Source organism: Ranitomeya variabilis, chromosome 5 (genome assembly GCF_051348905.1).
Source record: "Ranitomeya variabilis isolate aRanVar5 chromosome 5, aRanVar5.hap1, whole genome shotgun sequence".
NCBI classification, from domain to species: Eukaryota; Metazoa; Chordata; class Amphibia; order Anura; family Dendrobatidae; genus Ranitomeya; species Ranitomeya variabilis.
This window is the reverse complement of record NC_135236.1, coordinates 538,399,261-538,412,712: the sequence shown is the minus strand read 5'-3', so window position 1 is coordinate 538,412,712 and position 13,452 is coordinate 538,399,261.

Sequence of the window (13,452 nt, the reverse complement as noted above, 5' to 3'; positions counted from 1 at the left end):
TTTTATTTTAATTCTTTATTTTACACAGTAATATGGATCCCAGGGCCTGAAGGAGAGTTTCCTCTCCTTCAGACCCTGGGAACCATCAGGGATACCGTCCGATACTTGAGTCCCATTGACTTGTATTGGTATTGGGTATCGGTATCGGATTAAATCCGATACTTTGCCGGTATCGGCCGATACTTTCCGATACCGATACTTTCAAGTATCGGACGGTATCGCTCAACACTAGTCATACTGCCTCACAAAAATCGGAATAAAAAGCGATCAAAAAATGTCACATGCCCAAAAATGTTACTAATAAAAACGTCCGCAAAAAACAAGTCCTCACATGACTCTGTGGACCAAAATATGGAAAAATTATAGCTCTCAAAATGTGGTAACACAAAAAGATATTTTTTGCAATAAAAAGCGTCTTTTAGTGTGTGACTGCTGCCAGTCATAAAAATACGCTAAAAACCCGCTATAAAAGTAAATCAAACCCCCCTTCATCACCCCTTTAATTAGGGAAAAATAAAAAAAAATTAAAAATGTATTTATTTCCATTTTCCCAGTAGGGTTAGGGTAAGGGTTAGGGCTAGGGTTAGGGTTTGGATTACATTTACGGTTGGGATTAGGGTTAGGGGTGTGTCAGGGTTAGGGATGTGGTTAGGGTTATGGTTGGGATTAGGGTTAGGGGTGTGGTTGGGATTAGGGTTAGGGGTGTGTTTGGGTTAGGGTTTCATTTAGTATTGGGGGTTTCCACTGTTTAGGCACATTAGGCCTTTCCAAACGCGACATGGCGTCCGATCTCAATCCCAGCTAATTCTGCGTTGAAAAAGTAAAACAGTGCTCCTTCCCTTCCGAGCGCTCCCGTGCACCCAAACAGGGGTTTACCCCAACATATGGGGTATCAGCGTACTCAGGACAAATTGGACAACAACTTCTGGTGTCCAATTTTTCTTGTTAACCTTGGGAAAGTAAAAATTTTGGGGGCTAAAAAAAACATTTTTGTAGGAAAAAAATGATGTTTTATTTTCACGTCTCTGCGTTATTAACTGTAGTGAAACACTTGGGGGTTCAAAGTTCTCACAACACATCTAGATAAGTTCTTTGGGGGTCTAGTTTCCAATATGGGGTCACTTGTGGGGGGTTTCTACTGTTTAGGTACATCAGGGGCTCTGCAAACGCAATGTGATGCCTGCAGACTATTCCATCTAAGTCTGCATTCCAAATGTCGCTCCTTCCCTTCCGAGCTCTGCCATGCACCCAAACGATGGTTACCCCCATATTGTCATGTCGGACACTGTTCAGACCAGGTCATCTGACAGACAGCGGAAATTCCACGTTTGACCACTGTTTGCTCATTGGCGTCGGCTAGTTTTCGTCTGGCTGCTCCGGGGTTAATTTATCTGATCCTCATATTGGAAGCTGGGCCATGCCCATTTCCTTTAAATGGTTCTCCTGATCTTTGGGCGTCGCCGATTATAGCTTCTGTCTTATCCGTAGTTATCTCGGTCCGGAGTGGAGAGCTGGTTGTTGGAGAATCGTTGCTGGTGGTGTATTTTCCTTAGTCTTATTTACTCCTTCCTATATGTGTATTTATTTTGCCCTGCACCTTTATAGTGTATTCCTGATTGACTGCGGCGCGGTGTATATTTTCCTTTATCCTTGTTTGTTATAACTGTGGGTATTGGTCTATTGCATTCACTGGGTGGTGGGCGGTGGTGTTCAGTCTAGGGCTGAATCAGGAGTCAGGGTGAGGGTGGAGGCCTGAACATGCACACCTTCAGTGTAAACTTCAGGTAGAGGGTCAGACAGGGTTTCCCTAGTCTGAGGGAAATTGCAGGGGCCCGGGTTATTAGCTCTCGCCCTCCTTGTATCCCCGTGACATTATAATCGGCCTAACAAAAAAAAAAAGGGGGTTCCTTTTTTTTTTCTTCTCTGTGTTTTGTCATGGATCCCATGACTTCCATAACCCGCCAGTTGGAGGCGCTGTCCCTACAGGTCACTGAGTTGAGGGGAGCAGTGCAGCAACAGCGACTAGCAGTATCTAATATACAGGCTGGAGCGACAGGAGGAGTAAGGCTACGTTCACATTTGCGTTGTGCGCCGCAGCGTCGGCGCCGCAACGCACAACGCAAACAAAAACGCAGCAAAACGCATGCACAACGCTGCGTTTTGCGCCGCATGCGTCCTTTTTTTCATTGATTTTGGACGCAGCAAAAATGCAACTTGCTGCGTCCTCTGCGCCCGGACGCGGGCGCCGCAGGGACGCATGCGGCGCAAAACGCAAGTGCGACGCATGTCCATGCGCCCCCATGTTAAATATAGGGGCGCATGACGCATGCGGCGACGCTGCGCCACCCGACGCTGCGGCGCAGACCGCAAATGTGAACGTAGACTTAATGAGCCCAAGTTTCCTTTGCCTGAAAAATTTGCTGGGGAACGCAGTAAATTTGTTTCTTTTCGTGAAGCTTGTAAACTGTATTTCCGTATGCGCCCGATCTCCTCTGGTAATGAGGCTCAACGTGTGGGCCTGGAGTTGTCTTTATTAAGCGGGGATCCCCAAGCATGGGCATTTTTGTTGCCGTCTGATTCTGCTGCATTTAACTCAGTGGAGAGTTTCTTTTCTGCTCTAGGACACATTTACGACGATCCAGACAGAATGGCTCTAGCAGAATTTAAGTTACGCACTATTTGCCAGGGGGAGCGTGTTGCAGAGGATTACTGTTCTGAATTTCGCCGCTGGACACTCAGTGGAATGAGCCAGCATTGCGGAGTCACTTTATTCATGGAGTTTCTAATAGGGTTAAAAAAGCCCTCCTGATGTACGAGACTCCTGCTTCACTAGATTCCGCTATGAGTCTTGTTGTCCGCATTGATCGCCGTTTGCGTCAGTGGAATCATGAGACGCCGCCTGTGGGTGAAGGTTTAGGTTCACGTGAGGTTGCTGCAGGTGAGCCCACGGAATCTATGCAAATCGCAGGGGTGTCAGGCGGAAAACTTCTGAGCTCAGAGGGTGTGGTGGAGTCCAATCTGAGCTTATGTATATCCTCCATGATGATTTCTCAGTGCATACTCCCTGCCAAAGTTGTTGTTGCTGGCAGAGAGATACCAATCACTATTTTTGTGGATAGTGGTTCCGCCACAAATCACATTGATGAGGAGTTTGCGCGCACTGCTGGTTTTAAGATTGAAAAACTGCCTCATCCTATCCGTGTGGTCACCATCAATACTGCTCCTCTTCCACAGGGGGAGATTACTGAGTTTGTGGCTGAGGTTAAACTCCACATTGGGGTTCTTCATTTCGAGCAGGTCACATGTAAGGTGCTCAAGAGTCTTCCGGCACAATTGGTTCTGGGTTTTCCATGGTTGTCTACACACAACCCGGTGATTGACTGGAAAACTCAGGACATAATCCAGTGGAGTGATTTCTGTCAGGAGAATTGCCTGGCCACATGTGTGTCCGCTGTGACTTCAAGCGTTCCTGAGTCACTTCAGGATTATGCGGATGTGTTCTCTGAGAAGGGTTGTTCAGAGTTGCCGCCACACCGCTCCTATGACTGTTCTATCAGGTTTAAACCAGGGGCCAAGTTGCCTAAAGCAAGGATGTTCAACATCTCCGGTCCGGAGAGACAAGCGCTCAAGGATTACATTTCTGAAAGTTTGAGCAAAGGGCACATCAGGCCGTCATCCTCGCCGGTGGCAGCAGGGTTCTTCGTGAAGAAGAAAGATGGCGGATTACGCCCGTGTTTGGATTTCAGGGAATTGAACCAGATTACGGAACCAGATTACGGTTCGTGATCCATACCCTATGCCACTGATACCTGACTTGTTCAACCAGGTGGCAGGTGCTAAGTGGTTTACCAAGCTTGACCTCAGAGGGGCGTACAACCTCATAAGAGTCCGTCAAGGTGATGAGTGGAAGACGGCTTTTAATACCCCTGAGGGTCATTTTGAAAATTTGGTGATGCCTTTTGGGTTAACTAACGCTTGAGTGTTAAGTGTTAAGCTTAAGTGTTCCAACATTTCATCAATGATGTGTTCTCGCATGTTTTGGGGAAATTCGTTATCGTGTACCTAGATGACATCCTCATATATTCTTGCGACCGTGATGCTCATTTAGATCATGTCAGGCAGGTGTTACAGCTTCTCAGAGAGAATAAGCTGTATGCTAAACTTGAGAAATGTGTATTTTTCGCTCAAAAGTTGCCGTTCTTGGGTTATATTGTGTCTGCTTCTGGTTTTAAAATGGACGCCGCTAAGGTGCAAGCGGTGCTGCATTGGGAACGGCCTGATAACCTGAAAGCACTTCAGCGGTTCCTTGGGTTTTCTAACTACTATAGGAAATTTATCAAGGATTTTTCTATCATTGCTAAACCGCTAACTGAAATGACTAAAAAGGGTACCAATTTCTCAGTTTGGCCTGAGGCTGCTGTTCGCGCATTTCAATTTCTCAAGAACAGTTTTGTTTCAGCCCCCATTCTTGTGCAGCCAGATGTATCTAAATCCTTTGTCGTGGAAGTCGATGCGTCTGAGGTTGGTGTGGGGGCGGCATTATCTCAAGGCTCATCCTTGAGTGGTTTGCGTCCGTGCGCCTATTTCTCCAAAAAACTGTCGTCCGCTGAACGTAACTACGATATCGGCAACAGGGAGTTGTTGGCTATTAAGTTGGCCTTTGAGGAATGGCGACACTTCTTGGAGGGGTCGGTTCATCAGATTACTGTTATTACCGAACCTCGGGAAGACCCAGTACCCATTCTCCAAAAGGGTGTTGTGGTTTCAGCCCTCACTACCGAGGTTGAGGCTGAGATTGCTGAGGCTCAGGAGGAGGTACCATCTGAGCTTCCCATCAACAAATCTTTGGTACCGCTTCATCTCCGCCTAAAGGTGTTGGCGGAGCATCATGATACTGTCCTGGCTGGCCACCCAGGGGTTAGAGGTACTTTGGAGTTGGTGTCACGTCGGTTTTGGTGGCCCAAAATCCGACAGGACGTGGTCTCATATGTGTCAGCTTGCACCACGTGCGCTCGGGCGAAGACGCTCCCGTCCTGTTGGCACACTACTTCCTCTGGAGGTACCCAGTAAGCCATGGACGGAAATCTCCATGAATTTCATCACTGATTTGCCTCCCTCAGCTGGGAGCACGGTCATTTTGGTGATTGTGGATCGGTTTTCAAAAATGTCGCACTTTGTGTCTTTGCCTTCTTTACCTAACGCTAAGACTCTTGCTCAGGTGTTTGTGCAGGAGGTGGTCAGGCTTCATGGAGTTCCGTCTGACATCGTGTCAGAAAGGGGTACTCAGTTTGTAGCAAAATTTTGGAAAGCATTTTGCTCACGGCTGGGGATCAAGTTGTCTCATTCGTCTGCGTTTCATCCCCAGTCAAATGGTCAGACCGAGCGTATGAACCAAAATTTGGAGCAGTACTTGCCCTGCTTTGTCTCTGATAACCAGGAGGAGTGGTCTACCTTTCTTCCTTTGGCTGAGTTTGCCATCAATAATCACCGCCAGGAGTCGTCTGGGGAGTCTCCGTTTTTTTGTGTTTACAGGCTACATCCTCAGTTTTGTACGTTGAGTCAGAGAGGCTCTTCCGGCGTTCCGGAGGAAGACCAGTTAGGAACACAATTGTCATCAGTCTGGAGGAGAGTGAAACAGCGCCTGTTGAGTGTGGGTGCTAGGTACAAACGTGTGGCTGACAGTAGGCGTGTACCAGGTCCGGACCTGAGTGTGGATGACTGGGTGTGGTTATCCACAAAAAACATAAGACTCAAGATACCATCGCTTAAATTGGGTCCACGGTTTATTGGTCTATTTAGGGTCACCGCCGTCATTAACCCAGTAGCGTACCGACTGGAGCTCCCTACGGTGTATAAAATACACAACGTGTTCCACAGGTCTCTTCTTATGAAAGTGTTGGGTTCTGTGGACACGGCGCCTATGCCACCTCCAGTCTTGGTGGATGGTAACCTAGAATTTGAAGTCTCCAGGGTGGTTGACTCGTGTGGTGCGCCGCACTTTACAATATTTGGTACACTGGCATGGTTTTGGGCCTGAGGAGAGGTCCTGGGTACCAGCCTCGGACATTCATGCGGATCGGCTGGTCAGGTGTTTTCATCATCGCCATCCGGACAAGCTGTGTCCTATAAGCCGTGAAGGCCCTGGGGTCCCTCGTAGAAGGCGGGGTACTGTCATGTCGGACACTGTTCAGACCAGGTCATCTGACAGACAGCAGTAATTTCGCGTTTGACCACTGTTTGCTCATTGGCGTCGGCTAGTTTTCGTCTGGCTGCTCCGGGGTTAATTTATCTGATCCTCGGATTGGAAGCTGGGCCATGCCCATTTCCTTTAAATGGTTCTCCTGATCTTTGGGCGTCGCCGATTATAGCTTCTGTCTTATCCGTAGTTATCTCGGTCCGGAGTGGAGAGCTGGTTGTTGGAGAATCGTTGCTGGTGGTGTATTTTCCTTTGTCTTATTTACTCCTTCCTATATTTGTATTTATTTTGCCCTGCACCTTTATAGTGTATTCCTGATTGACTGCGGCATGGTGTATATTTTCCTTTATCCTTGTTATAACTGTGGGTATTGGTCTATTGCATTCACTGGGTGGTGGGCTGTGGTGTTCAGTCTAGGGCTGAATCAGGAGTCAGGGTGAGGGTGGAGGCCTGAACATGCACACCTTCAGTGTAAACTTCAGGTAGAGGGTCAGACAGGGTTTCCCTAGTCTGACGGAAATTGCAGGGGCCCGGGTTATTAGCTCTCGCCCTCCTTGTATCCCCGTGACACATATATGGGGTATCAGCGTACTCAGGAGAAATTGCACAACAACTTTTGGGGTCCAATTTCTCCTGTTACCCTTGGGAAAATACAAAACTGGGGGCTAAAAAATATTTTTTGTGGAAAAAAAAGAATTTTTATTTTCACGGCTCTGCGTCATAAACTGTAGTGAAATACTTGGGGGTTCAAAGCTCTCACAACACATCTAGATAAGATCCTTATGGGGGTCTACTTTCCAAAATCGTGTTACTTGTGGGGGGTTTCAATGTTTAGGCACATCAGGGGCTCCCCAACGCAACATGGCATCCCATCTCAATTCCAGCCAATTTTGCATTGAAAAGTCAAACGGCGCTCCTTCCCTTCCGAGCTCTGCCATGCACCCAAACAGTGGTTTACCCCCACATATGGGGTATCAGCGTACTCAGGACAAATTGCACAACAACGATTGTGGTACAATTTATTCTGGTAACCTTGGGAAAATAAAAAATTGGGGGTGAAAATTTCATTTTTGTGAAAAAATATTATATTTTATTTTACGGCTCTACATTATAAACTTCTTTGAAGCACTTTTTGGGTCAAAGTGCTCACCACACATCTAGATAAGTTCCTTAGGGGGTCTACTTTCCAAAATGTTGTCACTTATGGGGGGTTTCAATGTTTAGGCACATTAGTGGCTCTCCAAAAGCAACATGGAGTCCCATCTCAATTCCAGTCAATTTCGCATTGAAAAGTCAAAAGCCGGTCTTTCCCTTCCGAACTCTGTGGTTTACCCCCACATATGCGGTATAGGGGTACTCAGGACAAATTGTACAACAACTTTTGGGGTCCATTTTCTCCTGTTACCCTTGGTAAAATAAAACAAATTGGAGCTGAAGTAAATTTTTTGTGAAAAAAAATTAAATGTTCATTTTTTTTAAACATTCCAAAAATTCCTGTGAAGCACCAGAAGGGTTAATAAATTTCTTAAATGTGGTTTTGAGCACCTTGAGGGGTGCAGTTTTTAGGATGGTGTCATACTTGGTTATTTTCTATCATATAACCCCTCAAAATGACTTCAAATGTGATGTGGTCCCTAAAAAAATGGTGTTGCAAAAATGAGAAATTGCTGGTCAACTTTTAACCCTTATAATTCCTTAACAAAAAAAAATTGTTTCCCAAATTGTGCTGATGTAAAGTAGGCATATGGGAAATGTTACTTATTAAGTATTTTGTGTGACATATCTCTGAGATTTAAGGGCATAAAAATTCAAAGTTGGAAAATTGCAAAATTTTCTAAATTTTCGCCAAATTTCCGTTTTTTTTTCTGAAATAAACGCAGGTAATATCAAAGAAATTTTACCACTGTCATGAAGTACAATAAGTCTTGAGAAAACATTGTCAGAATTACCGGGATCCGTGGAAGCGTTCCAGAGTTATAACCTCATAAAGGGACACTGGTCAGAATTGTAAAAATTGGCCTGGTCATTAATGTGCAAACCACCTTCGGGGCTTAAGGGGTTAATAATGAAGAGGTAAGCTAAGGCATATACAGATAATCAGACACAATAAACATTGCAATCTCCTAAAGCTCATATGATGCTTGGCCATAAACATTTAGAATATCATTTGTAACAATATCCTAATTTATTGCTTCCAAAGTCATATGGGAGTTTGCCAATAAGTAAAGCGAATCATGACTATAAAGTGCAAATGCATAGATATCCTAGACCCCATAAAATACTTGGCCATAGATATTTAGATTATCCTTTGTGAAAATATCCTCGTTTATTGCATCCAAAAAAAATCATATAAGAATTTACCTATGAATAAAGCGAATCATAGCTATAAAGTGCAAATGCATACATGCTATCGAGGCATATTTAATCATAAAACATGATCCACAATAACAACTGGAGGTGCAACTGCATATCATGTCAGTTTGAGGTTGTTACTCGCTGATCCATGTGGAGAGTATCCACACACATCCCAGACACCATTGCAGGGCAAATTGCCACCGCAAGATCAACAGCGTTACAGGGCAAATTGCCACGATAGTATCATAAAATATGTACGCCGTATGTTTAAAATAAACCAAAGTCAGTAGCCCCCAACAAACACATATTACCTGAATCTGTAATGCCACTAATCTAAATCCAATGCCAGGTAGCACGCTATACCTCCGAGAACCCCGACACGCATTTCGCGACTGCTTCCTCCTGGGGGTGTGTTTTATGCTCTCGATTCACCAATGAGCTTTTACCGGGGCGGGGCCATAGGCAGCGCGTCATGTGAAGATTGCGCCTGCTATTACCGACTGCAAGAATGTTCTAAGGTAATCAGCAAATCCGCAGCTGGGCCCAACTGCCAACAGCACACTGCACAGCGCAATACAAGCAAACGTACACACATCAGAGCTGAAAGTGACATACCGCCACAGCCAAACGAGTTACAGATATCAATCAAATTGGACACAACGGAGCATTTTGTCAGCACCTCATAATATCCCGCGCATGTCATTACACTCCAATTATATATTTTAGATCAGCCGGTAACATTATAACAACCTGGCTACACAACAGCGCATATATATGAATAGTATAACGCTAATCCAGAGGGCTAAGCCAAAAACACTCGGACTGTCAAACAAGGAAAACCCAGGGAATACCCACAGGTATTATATTTGCTCACCCTTGGGATCCTAAAATAGAAAGAATTACATGCCATACAACCACAATTGCTGTATCATTGACTATCATAGATCTTGATAATGTTAAACTCTAAATATAACTGAAGATAAAATTGCTCAAATATTAGTCCCAAAAACTCCATTTAATGAGCCATAGACAAGATCATAACAGATAATTTGTGAATATTAAGTGAGTAAAATAGAGAGGCATAGATAATAATAATCGATCAATAGATAAGGAAATTTGAAGAAACAAATATAGTCTGAAATAAAAAAGTGAAAAGCTGCACTCACCACCTGGTCGCTAAGGGATAGTGAGGAGCAACCACCATCTCCCCTGCAGGATGGAGAAACTGGCTGCTACCATCAACCCCCCTGTGATCCAGGATTAATCACTATTCACACCAATGTGCAAAAAGCAAGAACCCATGTACCAAAGAACAACAGATTTTGCCAATGTCAAGATAATGTCAAGATAATGTATTAATTTTTTTTTTCCAGGGGGCTCTACTAGGGATCTTGCTGAGACATGAGGCCAGGTGGATTCTGCGCGTAGACGCGTCGGGACCACTAGGTTTCAATGAAAAAATCGATATGTCGGTTTTTCTGTAATAAGTTAAGATATTGAACTTCTGTATAGAAAAAGTAGTTTTTGCTGTATTCTGTAACTGTTTTTAATCTATTTTATATGTGGTTTGTTATTTCACTTGTTATTTCACATGTTTTCCGATTGTGGCTATTTAGCCATAGTGACGTGTGAGAGAGAGGGAGGGGTTAGAAGATCCTACAGGTAAAAAGACCCACCTCACTTCCTCCCGTCACAGGACCTGTTGAAGTGCGCTAAGCATGAAACGGCCGTCGTCCGTGTGTTCACTACCCTCCCTGCAGCACATAAGTTATGTCCGAATAAATGTTTTGGTTCATCACCGGTGAGTGCGCTTTATCTTTTTTGCTTTTTCTTTTTGAGATTCTTCAAAGGATATTTAAGCCCATTACAGAAAGGCTCCAAAACCTAAGTTTTCATTAAGGCCTTGAGGGGCCAAGGTGCCCAACCAATGCAAAAATAATTATTTTTTTCTATACCTACAGTCATGGCCAAAAGTATTGACACCCCTGCAATTCTGTCAGATAATACTCAGTTTCTTCCTGAAAATGATTGCAAACACAATTTCTTTGGTATTATTATCTTCATTTAATTTGTCTTAAATGAAAAAACACAAAAGGCATTGTCCTAAAGCCAAATTGGATATAATTCCACACCAAACATAAAAAAGGGGTGGGCAAAAGTATTGGCGCTGTTCAAAAAATCATGTGATGCTTCTCTAATTTGTGTAATTAACAGCACCTGTAACTTTCCTGTGGCACCTAACAGGTGTTGGCAATAACTAAATCACACTTGCAGCCAGTTGACATGGATTAAAGTTGACTCAACCTCTGTCCTGTGTCCTTGTGTGTACCACATTGAGCATGGAGAAAAGAAAGAAGACCAAAGAACTGTCTGAGGACTTGAGAAACCAAATTGTGAGGAAGGCAGAGCAATCTCAAGGCTACAAGTCCATCTCCAAAGACCTGAATGTTCCTGTGTCTACCGTGCGGAGTGTCATCAAGAAGTTTAAAGCCCATGGCACTGTGGCTAACCTCCCTAGATGTGGACGGAAAAGAAAAATTGACAAGAGATTTGAACGCAAGATTGTGTGGATGTTGGATAAAAAACCTCGACTAACATCCAAACAAGTTCAAGCTGCCCTGCAGTCCGAGGGTACAACAGTGTCAACCCGTACTATCCGTCGGCATCTGAATGAAAAGGGACTGTATGGTAGGAGACCCAAGAAGACCCCACTTCTTACCCTGAGACATAAAAAAGTCAGGCTGGAGTTTGCCAAAACTTACCTGAAAAAGCCTAAAACGTTTTGGAAGAATGTTCTCTGGTCAGATGAGACAAAAGTAGAGCTTTTTGGGCAAAGGCATCAACATAGAGTTTACATGAGAAAAAAAGAGGCATTCAAAGAAAAGAACACGGTCCCTACAGTCAAACATGGTGGAGGTTCCCTGATGTTTTGGGGTTGCTTTGCTGCCTCTGGCACTGGACTGCTTGACCGTGTGCATGGCATTATGAAGTCTGAAGACTATCAACAAGTTTTGCAGCATAATTTTGGGCCCAGTGTGAGAAAGCTGGGTCTCCCTCAGAGGTCATGGGTAGAGTTGAGCGACCTTTAGTTTTTTAGGGTCGAGTCGGGTTTTGTGAAACCCGACTGTCTTAAAAGTCGAGTCGAGTGAAATCGGCCGACCACAGTGAAAAGTCAGGTTTCGGCCGAAACACGAAACCCAGTGAAGATAATTATTATTATTTTATTTTTTTAATATCTCTCTCTCTCTCTCTCTCTCTCTCTCTCTCTCCGTCCCAGAACAGAAAATTTCGATTTCCACATTCCAAATCGCTACTGCGCACAAGCGATAACATGACGATAGGCGTTCACTCCCCTAACACCTATGTCATCACTCTGCCCACGCTCATTCATTGGCTGAAAAAATGGCGCTAATCGCGTCATACGAAATGCGACTTTGGCACCAAGATCGCGTACCGCATGGCCGACCCCACACAGGGATCGGGTCGGGTTTCATGAGACGCCGACTTTGCCAAAAGTCGGCAACTTATGAAAATGAACGACCCGTTTCGCTCAACCCTAGTCATGGGTCTTCCAGCTGGACAATGACCCAAAACACACTTCAAAAAGCACTAGAAAATGGTTTGAGAGAAAGCACTGGAAACTTCTAAGGTGGCCAGCAATGAGTCCAGACCTGAATCCCATAGAACCCCTGTGGAGAGATCTAAAAATGGCAGTTTAGAGAAGGCACCCTTCAAATATCAGGGACCTGGAGCAGTTTGCCAAAGAAGAATGGTCTAAAATTCCAGCAGAGCATTGTAAGAAATTCATTGATGGTTACCGGAAACGATTGGTCGCAGTTCTTTTGGCTAAAGGTTGTGCAACCAAGTATTAGGCTGAGGGTGCCAATACTTTTGTCTGGCCAATTTTTTGAGTTTTGTGTGAAATGATCAATGTTTTGCTTTTTGCTTCATTCTCTTTTGTGTTTTTTCATTTAAGACAAATTAAATGAAGATAATAATACCAAAGAATTTGTATTTGCAATCATTTTCAGGAAGAAACTGAGTATTATCTAACAGAATTGCAGGGGTGTCAATACTTTTGGCCATAACTGCATTTTTACAATTTACAATTTTTGGCCAAATCTTGTGCTAAGCATCTCATGTGTTTTTTCATAGATTTCACAAGCCAGTATGCTATTCACATTTCATGTATCGCACATTTCCTTGCTTTAGTACAGTAAAATTGAGTGCAGCCATTGATCTATTTGCTATATAAGTCTTTTTTGGTTATGCACCAGTTCAGACTAGATTGCTGTTCAGTCACTTTTCCTATATTTACTATGTACTATTTTTTCTGACTTGAACGCCCCACCCTTCACCATGCTGTGATTTTAATTACATCCAAACACAGTTGGTTTCGACCTTCCTATAAATGCAGGCTTTACCATGTTATTAGCCACAGGTAAGTGTTCACACTAGGCAGACAGGTCAGGTACCCATCCGATCTGAGATTATCTTGACGTTTGGTGGATGGGCTCACAATTTTTGGCCAAATCTTGTGCTAAGCATCTCATGTGTTTTTTCATAGATTTCACAAGCCATTATGCTATTCACATTTCACGTATCGCACATTTCCTTGCTTTAGTACAGTAAAATTGAGTGCAGCCATTGATCTATTTGCACCCTGATAAGAATTCATAGGATTAGTAGACAGCTTCTTATAACAATCCTTGTTGTCTAAGAGTTTGTGCGCCTGTTTTTCATACATTGTCTGGGGCCATATAACTAAATTACCGCATTTATAGGCCGGTTTGAAGACAATGTCATCCCAACCTTTCAAAATCTCCAGAGCTTGTTTTTCAGATTGTCCAAAGTTTCCAGAGCTTGTTTTTCAGATTGTCCAAAGTTCGTGTGACCAAAAC